The following is a 10,910-nucleotide window of genomic DNA, read 5'->3' on the forward strand; positions in this document are numbered from 1 at the left end:
TCTGTACATCGATTTCTGTGATTTCTTCTCCAGGTTCCACGCGGTCTTCCCCTTGATCTCTTACCCTGTGGTTTCCAATCCAAAACTATCATTTCACCTTTTCCTCTTTCATCTCCTCTTCAGGGTCGCGGAGGAGGTCGTCGCCCGGGAGGGGGAGGTCGTAGACCAGGAGGAGGTCGTAGACCCGGAGGGGGGCGTGGTCCTCCAGAGGGAAGTGACGTGTACAAATGGACTCGTGACCTGGGGATTGGAACGTCCATGAACGAAACCGCCGTCAAGTTACCGTGAGTGTTTCACACACACACACACAGATACACACACACACACACACACACTCTCTCTCTCTCTCTCTCTCTCTCTCTCTCTCTCTCTCTCTCTCTCTCTCTCTTTCTCTTCTCTTCTACCTCTCTCTTTATCTGTCTCTTTTTCTCTCTCTCTCTCTCTCTCTCTCTCTTTATCTCTCCCTCTCTGTCTCTCTTTTTGTCTCTCTCTATCTTTGTCTTTCTCTCTTTCTCTCTCTTCTTATCGCTCTCTTTCTCTGTCTCTGTCTCTGTCTCTGTCTCTGTCTCTGTCTGTCTGTCTCTCTCTCTTTTTCAATATGCTCCCCCCCCACCCCACGTCTCTTCCAACACACGGGAACACGCACATACACGAACATAAACACATTATAGTCATAATATACAGGCACAAGCATGCACGCAAACACGTTCACACACGAACATACATACACAAAGATAGATACATTTATCAAACGAGCTTCTATTATAGCTTATTACAGCCAGATAGGGTGTGAGAATATGTGTGTCTTCAGAAATGGTGATTTTCGATTGTTCCAGAAACTCAGTTTCCCCCACCAGGGCAGTGGACTGAAGTTGTCTTTCGGCCATTCCCAAAGGGGGATATTAACATTCTTTTGCACAGTAGAATTGTAAATGGGCTAATGTATCAAAGTCATACTCAGACTGTGCTGGAACAACATAGGGGGAACTGCTGCTTGTTTCTTTCCTCATCCTTACTATCGTCCTTTCCCTCCACTTTTTGAATGTCTGTTACTTTTTTGTGAACCGCTAGTTCCGGGGTTGCTTGCTAGTCGAAAAAGACTTTGTGCTGTTGAGGCTAGAGAGGTGAGCAGAGTAAGCCTGATTTCCCGTTTGGACCTCTCTGTTGACATCCACCCCTTGGCGCTCATAAATATATATACAGTTGCGAGCGCCGTAGAACCCAACTAAAACAAAAAACAAAGAAACTCCGTTTTCTGTTCATTTTCTGTTTTCTTTTCATTACCTTTCTCTCGCTTTGTACAAAACAATTACTGGTGCACTTTCGTTCCTTTCTTCTGATCTCGACAACACAATGACTGTTATACATTTGTTTCTTTCTCTTTCTCTAGACAACACGATGTTTTACTTTCGTTCCTTTTTCCTGATCTCGACAACACAATAACTGTTATACATTTGTGAAGCGTGCTGACAAAACGAGTTACTTCTCAGATTCAAGCCTTAAAGAAATAGATAAATCACGCTTATAGGTGAAGTTTTTACAGTTTATAAGTATGGAAAAATAAAAGACAGGTTATAGTTAAAGAATATGGCATCAATTGAAAATCTACAAGTTTGACCCTAGTGTCGAATTTTTGGCCAATATCTCCTTTTGTGGATTGCGAGAAGTAACTCATTTTGTCAGCATGCTTCACATATGTTCGTTTCCTTTCTCTTTCTTTGGACAAGAAAGTAACTCTTACACTTTTGTTCCTTTCGCTCGCATTGGAAAAGGAATACATGTTGCACTTTCTCATGCTCTCGACAAGACACTTACAGTAATACTTTTCTTACTTTCTCTTGCTCTTTAGACAAGACAATAACTGTTTGGCTTTTGTTCCTTTCTCTCTCTTCCTCTTGACAAGAAAATAACTGTTATACTCTCGTTCCATTCTCTTACTCTTTAGACACAACAATAAATTATACTTTCGTCTCTTTCTCTTTTTCTCAACAAGGCAATAACTCTTATACTACTAAGATTTTCATTCACATTTCTCGCTCTAGACAAGACAGTAATACTTCTACTTTTATATTTTCTTTCTCTCCCAGGGAGCGTGACGTCGTCCTGTTCAAGTCCGTAGACAGGAGACTCCGACAAAATAACATGCAGCCGGCAGCAACTATGTACGACTTTACTTCCGGCACTGGGGTGAGTCCATGGAGACCAAGGACACCGAGCAGATCGCGTGTTTAGAGCCAGAAAAGGGCGCCACTGGTCGTTCTTACAGCTTTTCTTTCCATATGCTGTTTCTGTCTGTCTGTCTGTCTGTCTGTCTGTCTGTCTGTTTGAATGTCTGCTTGTCTAGCTTTACGCCAGGTGGTAGGTCCTACTTCTTTTATCTCCCTCTGTAATTTATGTCTGTCTGTCTGTTTGAATGTCTGCTTGTCTAGCTTTACGCTATGTGGTAGGTCCAACTTCTTTTATCTCCTTCTGTAGTGTCTGTCTGTCTGTCTGTCGTCTGTCTGTCTGTCTGTCTGTCTGTCTGTCTGTCTGTCTGTCTAGCTTTGCAAGTGGCTAGAGGGCTTCACATGTTAGGTGCTATTTCTTTTCTTTACCTGTGTCCCCTCTGTCTATCCGTCTCACCATTCCCCTACAGTGAGAATAACCCTTTTGTGTCGATGTGCTTATCTTTACTCACACTCCAACTCAAGCAAAACTGCTTCTCTTCTCTTGGTTTTTTTGTTTTTTTGGGTAAGTGTTTTACGCGCTCACAACTGCATAAGGTCATAATATGAGCACGCGGGACACACTAAACTTTTCCAGTTGGTAGGAAATTTTGAATTTTGCCCGGGTGGCGGCCGAAGCCTACTCTTATCGATTTTAGACCACCAAGGGATCTTTAACGTGCGCAACTTGCACACGGGCCCTCCGAGATTTTTCGCCCTTGTCCGAGAAGGCTAGGTGTAGATCTTTCCTACCAGAAGATCAGGGGTGTGTCAGAAAGACAGCAGTAAGGAGGAGCCAATGAGTAGCAGTAGAAAGGCTGCAGAAAGAGTCAGGAGCCCAGAGGAGGGGGCAAAGGAGGTGAGGGGGTGGGGGCAGAAAGTGGAAATGAAAGCAGATAACAGAACATTGCTAGAGAGAAGGAAAGGAGGAGAAAGGAGGAGAAAGGAGACAATTTTAGGTAAGAAAATTTTTCGGTCGTTACCCGGATTCGAACCCGGGACCTTTGAATGAGAGGCCAACACCTTAACCTCTAGGCCACGAGAGCCCCTGCCCTCTTCTCTTCTCTGAAACAACCGCTCTGGTCCCAACTCAAAATAGTGCTTTTCTTGTAATTTCCCCTCTCTAACATTGCTGTTGTTGCTACTGCTGTTGAGGCTGCTGCTGTTGATGCTGTTGTTGCTGCTGTTGTTGATGCCGCTGTTGCTGATGCTGTTTTTGATGCTGTTGTCCCCAGGTTATAGCCATGAGGCCCGGTCTCCGCTCACCCTGTTTCATCACCGACACTTCGCTCACACTCGCTGAAATCATTGCCGAACTCGCCTCCAGAAATGTACGTACATTGTGCTTGTTCTTTGGGTTTATTCTTTGGTGTGCTTGTTTATGTAGAGGTTTTACGGCGCTTGCAACTGCATAAGGTCGTATGAGCGCCAAGGTTTATTCTTTGTTTAGCTTTCTTAAATAAAACACCACCTAGCCCGGCCATTCAGTTTGCTAGAGACAAAATCTCTTTCTCCCCTCGACGCCCTAGAGGCACAAGAGGACGGATAAAGGAAGAAAGAAGAAGAATAGAACGCAACTTCCCTTCTAGTAGTAGTAGTAGTAGTAGTAGTAGTAGTAGTAGTAGTAGTAGTAGTAGTAGCTACCTTTAAATTACAAAGTTCTATCTGACATTTTTTGGCCGTTTTGAGTAACTGAAACCGTGGGGTCAGAAACCAAATTGAAATGTGAGACGTGCTGACAAAACGCGTTACTTCTCATATTTTAGCCCTGTAGAAATAGATAGGTTGAATTGATAGGCTGAGTTTGTACAATTCATTAGATGGAAATAATAAAAGACATGGTAAACTTGAAGAAAACGACATCAGTTGAGAGTCTACAAATTTACTCCTTTGATGATTTCTGCCGATATCTCCATTTGTGAAGTGCGAGAAGTAACTCATTTTGTCAGCACGCCCCACAAATACGCTATCCTCTCTAGGAAAATCCTAAGATTTTTTGCTTCTCTATGAAAATCCTAAGATTTTTTGGAGTCGTTATCAAGCTGTTCGAAGATCTGCATTCGAAAGAGCTTGACATATTGTAAACTCAAACATTTTTAACATTAAATTTCTCAAAACTAGGTACTGAGCAGATAAAACTTTGTCATTCTAAGACAGCGTATTGATGTTGCTGCTTTTTTTGTTCCCATAATGGGCCTGGTGGACTCCACGAAGAAATCTTCGAGCGAGAGCGAGGCTCTGTTTCAGCTCCATTGTCAATATACTTAAAGGCACCTCCACTCGTCCAAATAACTCCATTCGAATTGCCATTGTTCCTGGACATTCAAACATATATTTGACATCCTCCTTTTCATGGCCGCATCTTCGGCAACATGGGCTGAGCTCTTCATTTGATGTTGCAGCTGCTGCCGCCGCTGTTGTTGTTGTTGTTGTTGTTGTTGTAATAGTAGTTAGCTGTTGTTGTTGTTGTTGTTGTTGTAATAGTAGTTAGCTGTTGTTGTTGTTGTTGTTGCTGCTGCTGCTGCTGCTGCTGCTGCTGTTGTTGTTGTTGTTGTTTGTGTTGTTGTTGTTGCTGCTGTTGTTATTGTTTTTGCAGTTCTCATTGCTGTTGTTACCGTTGTTGTTGCTGTTGCTGTTGTTACCGTTGTTGTTGCGGTTGTTACCGTCCTCGTCGTAGTCGTCGTTGTTGTTGTTATTATGTTGTTGTTGTTGTTATTACGTCGTTGCTGTATTCCGTGTTATCACCATCACAGCTGCAAGAAACCAAAGCTAACTCTAGAATGATCTATATCAACCTCCCATCAACCTCGCTCTCTTTACGTCTCGTCTCCAGAACTCCGTGGACGTGACAACCACCTCCGACATATCTCTGGACGGCACGGGGGAACCACTGACAAGAGAAGAGGCTGCCACCAGGATCGAGGCTAACCCCGCACTGCGCAGATTCTGTCGTGGCGCGAAACTGATTGACGCCACGCCACTTACCAGTGAGTACATAATCATTATTAGTTTTATGATTATTACTATAGTTGTTGTTGTTGTTGTTGCTGCTGCTGCTGCTGCTGTTATTGTTGTTGTTGTTGTTGTTGTTGTTGTTGCTGTTGTTGTTGTTGTTGTTGTTCTTCTTCTTCTTCTTCTTCTTCTTCTTCTTCTTCTTCTTCTTCTTCTTCTTCTTCTTCTTCTTCTTCTTCTCGCTAGAACAGCAAAGTGTCCCCCCCCCCCCCGCTCAACCCAATACACAAAACCAAACGAAAATAAAACTCCACCACAAAAAAACACACTCAAGCAACAAAAACAAATTAAAAAGATACACCCCACCCTAAAGTAAATAAATACAAACAACAACAAAAATACAACGCCCCCCCCCCCCCACAAAAAAAATTTAAAAATAGAAAAACCTCAAGAATATTGGTAAGAGTTTTACGGCGCTCGCAACTGCATAAGGCCATATGAGCGCGCCTAAAAAAAACAACCCGCATGACAGATTTTAAAAATCAAAAGGTTGCACATTTGAAAAAAAAACTAATTTGTTACAAATCATTCCCATCGCTTCACCCTTTCTCACTCTTCCTCCTCCCTCCCTAAACGTCAACCCCTATACATTTCTCCCTCCCCCTCCCGCTCCAATCCCTCATTTCTCCCTCCTCCTTCTCCCCTCCTCTACCCTCTCCTCCCCTCCCTCCTTCCCCCCATACCACCAACCACAAAAACAAACATCTCACCCTTCTCCTTCTCCCCTCTTCCACCCTCTCCTCCCCTCCCTCCTTCCCCCCAAACCACCAACCACTATACCTTCCTCCCTCCCCATCCCCCTCCACTCCCTCCTCTCCCCCCTCTCTTCCTCCCCCCCCCCTAACCACCAACCACTATAACAAACATCTCACCCCCCCCCTCTCCTCAGCTCTGCCCACCGATCTGGAGACCAGAGACCGCGTCCTGTCCACAATCGACGCAAAGATCACCATGGTCACACCCGTCCCTCCACCACGTCCTACCGGGGGCGCCCCTGGAGGTGAAGGTGAAGGTGCAGGTGAAGGTGCAGGTCAAGGACAGGGAGGTGGCCGCGGCGGAGGCAGAGGCGGACGTGGTGGCGGACGTGGTGGCGGACGTGGGGGAGGGCGTTTCGGACGCGGGGGGCGTGGTGGCCGAGGGGGGCGTGGTTAATGCGGAAGGGAACGCGAACGCCATGATAAATGTATTATTATCCTGGTGAAGGAACGATCCAGAAATCGCGGAGCGACGAACGAGCAGTGTCCAATCAACACGATAGTTCACTGGATGTTCGTTTATACTCCAAGGTCCCATTTGTCCTTCAACTGATGTCATCATTTATTAGCGAAACAATTTTAGAAAATAATGTTAATTGTTTTCTTTCTTTATCCTTTTTTCCAAGCACTTTCATTACTTTCTTAGATCGGGATTCTATTTTGGTAGTATGAGGTTGTTTTGTGTGGTTATGCAACATACGAGCACGCACTCTTGTAAGATGTCATAGCATGGTTCCATCTGCTGAAACATCTTGAATAAACGAAAAGACGCTTATCATAAATATTATGAAATACGATTGTTATGTCCTTATTTATTTATTTATTTATTATGTTAATATTTATTGAATGTAATTGTAATCTTATGTATACAGTGGTTGTTTGTCTGTCTGTATACAGTGGCTGTCTGTCTGTCTGTCTGTCTGTCTGTTTGTCAGTCTGTCTGTCTGTCTGTCTGTCTGTCTGTCTGTCTGTCTGTCTGTCTGTCTGTCTGTCTGTCTGTCCGTCTGTCTGTCTATCAGTCTTTCTGTCTGTCTATCATCCGAAAGACTCAGCATAGATGTGCACTGACAAAGGGTACTTAGCGTCTTAGTGCAGAGCTTCTGTCTGCCCTCCTCCTCCTCCTCCTCCTCCTCCTCCTCCTCCTCCTCCTCCTCCTCCTCCTCCTCCTCCTCCTCCTCTCTCTCTCTCTCTCTCGCTCTCACTCTCTCACACTCTCCCCCTGTCTCCCCCCTCTCTCTCTGTGTCTCTCTCTTTCTCTCTATCTCTCTATCTCTCTATCTCTCTCTTTCTTTCTCTCTCTCTCTATCTATCTATCTATCTATCTATCTATCTATCTCTCTATCTATCTATCTATCTATCTATCTATCTATCTATCTATCTATCTATCTATCTACCTATCTATCTATCTATCTATCTATCTATCTATCTAGTTTTTCAAAGGATATAAAATATAAATCACTGAGTAACAATCATCATCAATTTGTGCCTGATCTGCAACAGACACTGGCGATCGTGGTTCTACGTTCATTCCTTTGCTCGGATGCTCTTTAAAAAAAGCTGCAATAATCCCGATCTCCCCCCCCCCCTCAACCCACAATGGAGGAGGGTACTGAAGGGCTCAGGGGCTTGAGCCCCTCTCCCCACTCCCAACTCTATCCCAAAGCAAATGAAAATTACGAAATAAGCAGTTGAAACTGTTAGGATCGCACGCAAGGAACACTGAGTGATAAACTTGGCGGCTTGCTCCTTTATCCAATCACTGTTGTCACCCCCCCCCCTCCCCGATCTGTTTGGGCTCTCAACTCAAGTAAGTTGCTCTGGGCCTGTCCCCGCTTCGTTGGTCTTTAGATTAGATTTTCCAGTGAGAGCTAGATTTTTAAGGCTTTTATGTCTGTCCTGAAAGTCCTGAAATGCTATGTTTGGTCAACCCTTCTATATGGCTGTGAATGATGGACAATCACTAAAGACAGTGAAAATAAAAAAAAGAAGCAACAGAAATGTGGTTTCTTAGGAGACTGCTAAGAGTATCGTGGAAGGAAAAGAAATCAAATGAGGTAGTGCTTGATGAAGCCCACGTGGGACGCTCAATGTTAAAAACAATCAGGAAACGACAAATGCAGTTTTTGGGACACCTGAATAGACATAAGGGTCTTGAACATCTAGCTCTCACTGGCAAAATTGATTGCAAGCGAGGCAGGGGTAGGCCCAGAACGACATACTTAGGGAACCTAAACAAATGGGTAACAGGGAAAGATCAGGGAAACGTGGCTTTTTTTAGAGCATCCGAGCAAAGGAATGAATGGAAAACCATGATCGCAGATGTCTGTAGCAGATCTGGCACTGGATGATGATGATGATGATGATGATATGTGAAGCGTGCCGACAAAACGAGTTACTTCTCGCAATCCACAAACGGAAATATTGGCCAAAAGTCCACACTATAGGGTCAGATTAGTAGATTTTCTATTGATGCCACATTCTTTTTGTATAACGTACCTTTTATTATTCCATACTTATAAATTGTAAAAACGTCACCTAATAGCGTGATGTATCTATTTCCATAAGGCTTGGATCTGAGAAGTAACTCATTCTCTCTGCACGCTTCACATAATTATGTCTGCCCAAGCGTCCCAGAAGCTGTGTTTGCGAACGTTGTATTTTAAAACCAACCTTTCCATATGTCTATCATATTTTTATTTTTATTTATCATTTATCTCTGGGTGGTTGCTGGGTATGTTTTACTCCTTCTTTCCTACAAAACTTCTATCGTCCTGATCTCTCTCCTCCTTTTTTGTATGTATACTCTTGCACCTCTTCTTGTCTTCGGCACAAGCATGACTTCATTTCGTTGTAAGCGCGTAAAACGCTGACTAAAATTAAAATCACCTCTTTAGACTATATCTGCGTCTGCCTGTGGTGTTGGGGTGAGGTGCTTCGCGGCCGCACGCAGAAGACACGAGTTCGATTCTCGTGTGGGGATAAAATGCTGTCAAGTATTTCCATCTTGCTATATGCGAGGCAGCGAGGTGAGAACAGGCGCTCGTCAAAATATAGAAAGTTTGAAGAAATTGGCATTTGTTGTTTGTTTTGGTTCAACACCTTCCATGCTCATTAAAGAGCACATTTCGGTGTGGATTTTAAGGAAAAACGTTCAGAACAAATGTAAATTTTCAGTTTCCACGTACTCTCAAGCTAAAGAAGTAACTCAACTTTGGCAGCCATTTTCTCGCTAATTTTACTTCTGAAACCAGGCCACCGCACCTTCTTCAATCGCAAATATCTCGACTTATGTTCAAGATAAAAAGATATTTCTTTTTATCGAAAGTAAAGCAAATGAACAACCTTTAAGATTACACCAATAACTTCATATGCCCACAAATTGACGAGCGCCCGTACCACTGTGCGTGACACATATTTTTGTTGGAACGTTGTATCCCTCTCAGCCCGGGTTGGCCTTGACAGATAAGGTCGAAGCAGTCTGCCTATTAAATGATCTAAATCGTGTCGATAAGTGCATTAAAAAAACATTAAACACATACAATTTTAAAAAAAAGAAAGATTTATAGAGCTTATTTATCAAATTAATGTTTAAGAATTGTTCATGAAGGTGAGTCATATATTTTTGTTTGTTTATTAGTTGAGTGATCCCTGGAAGCGAAGTCAGACTTTGAACAATGCTGAGGGAGCAGCAGGAGTGATCTTTCCACACTCTCGAATTTTTATTTTGGTTTGAATTCCTAACATTATCAGAAAGATGCTGAATCAGCAACAAGCGTACTTACTTTCGTTTTGGTAAGAGTTTTACGGCACTTGCAACCCAAGTAGGTCATGTAAGTACCGGAGATTAGATGCGTTGCAAGAGAGGAACGAACGCAAAAAAAGAAAAAGGAGAGAGATAAGGACGTCAGATGTTTGGTAGGAAAGAGGAAGCAAACCACACCAGAGCACCCGTCAACCACCCATAGCAAGTGTACGAGATTTCTTCGACTGTTTCTTTTCTCTGCTCTTTATTTTATCTTTAAAACAAATAATTATAGCCTCATAGTTTCAGAATAAGTCTTCTGTTCGTATGATCGTATGTTCGTATATTCGCACCGTGGTATGTTCATATGTTCATCTGTTTGTATTTCGTCTGTTCGTCAGTTCGTAAGTTCGCATGTTCTCATGTTCTCATGTTCGCATGATACTTGAGCATATCGTCGCTCTCGCAAGAAATCCGCTCAAGTTCATATAATTGTGAGGCAGCGTGGTGGAATCAGGCTCTCGTCAATTTTTGGGCATGTAGGGTTATTGATACCATTTTAAAACTTGTTAACTTATTTTTATTTGGATTAAAAACATATCCATTTCTTTTGAATACAAGTCGAGATATTTGCGAAAGAAGGGGGTGGGGGTCGCCTGTTTTCAGAGGTAAAATTAGTGAGAAAATGGCCGCCAAAGATAAGTTATTTCCTTAGCTGAAGAGTCCGTGGTAACTGAAAATTTACATTTTTTGTGTGCCTATAATCAACGTTTTCCTGAAGAAAAAAAAACCCACACAGAAATGAGTTCTTCAATGGGCATGTAAGGTGTTGAGCCAAAAAACAAAAAATGGATAAAAATTCACAAACCTACGGAAAAGGGCAAGTTTCTTCACTTTGATTATTTTGACGAGAGCCTGATTCCACCACGCTGCCTCACATATGTTCTCATGTTGGCATGATACTTGAGCATATCGTCGCTCTCGCAAACAATCCACTCAAGTTCATATTTTTAGAATTTTCTGTTTTTACACCCACCCAAACGTCTATCAAAGATGCACCTTTCAACATCATCATTGTGTGTGTGTGTGTGTGTGTGTGTGTGTGTATGTATGTGTTGTGTGTGTGTGTGTATGTATGTATGTGTGTGTGTGTGTGTGTGTGTGTGTGTGTGTGTGTGTGTGTGTGTGTGTGCGGAA

General features: G+C 43.0%; 1 non-coding gene across 1 annotated transcript; it reads left to right on the plus strand.

Moving 5' to 3' along the window:
• The first annotated feature begins 4,933 nt into the window (after window positions 1-4,933).
• On the plus strand, window positions 4,934-6,763 carry LOC101857961. Its single transcript, XR_004858766.1, has 2 exons — window positions 4,934-5,191; window positions 6,106-6,763. It is a non-coding gene; the product is annotated as an uncharacterized LOC101857961 (transcript).
• Window positions 6,764-10,910: the final 4,147 nt, after the last annotated feature.

The sequence above is a fragment of the Aplysia californica genome, unplaced genomic scaffold (genome assembly GCF_000002075.1).
Source record: "Aplysia californica isolate F4 #8 unplaced genomic scaffold, AplCal3.0 scaffold00341, whole genome shotgun sequence".
Taxonomy (NCBI): Eukaryota; Metazoa; Mollusca; class Gastropoda; order Aplysiida; family Aplysiidae; genus Aplysia; species Aplysia californica.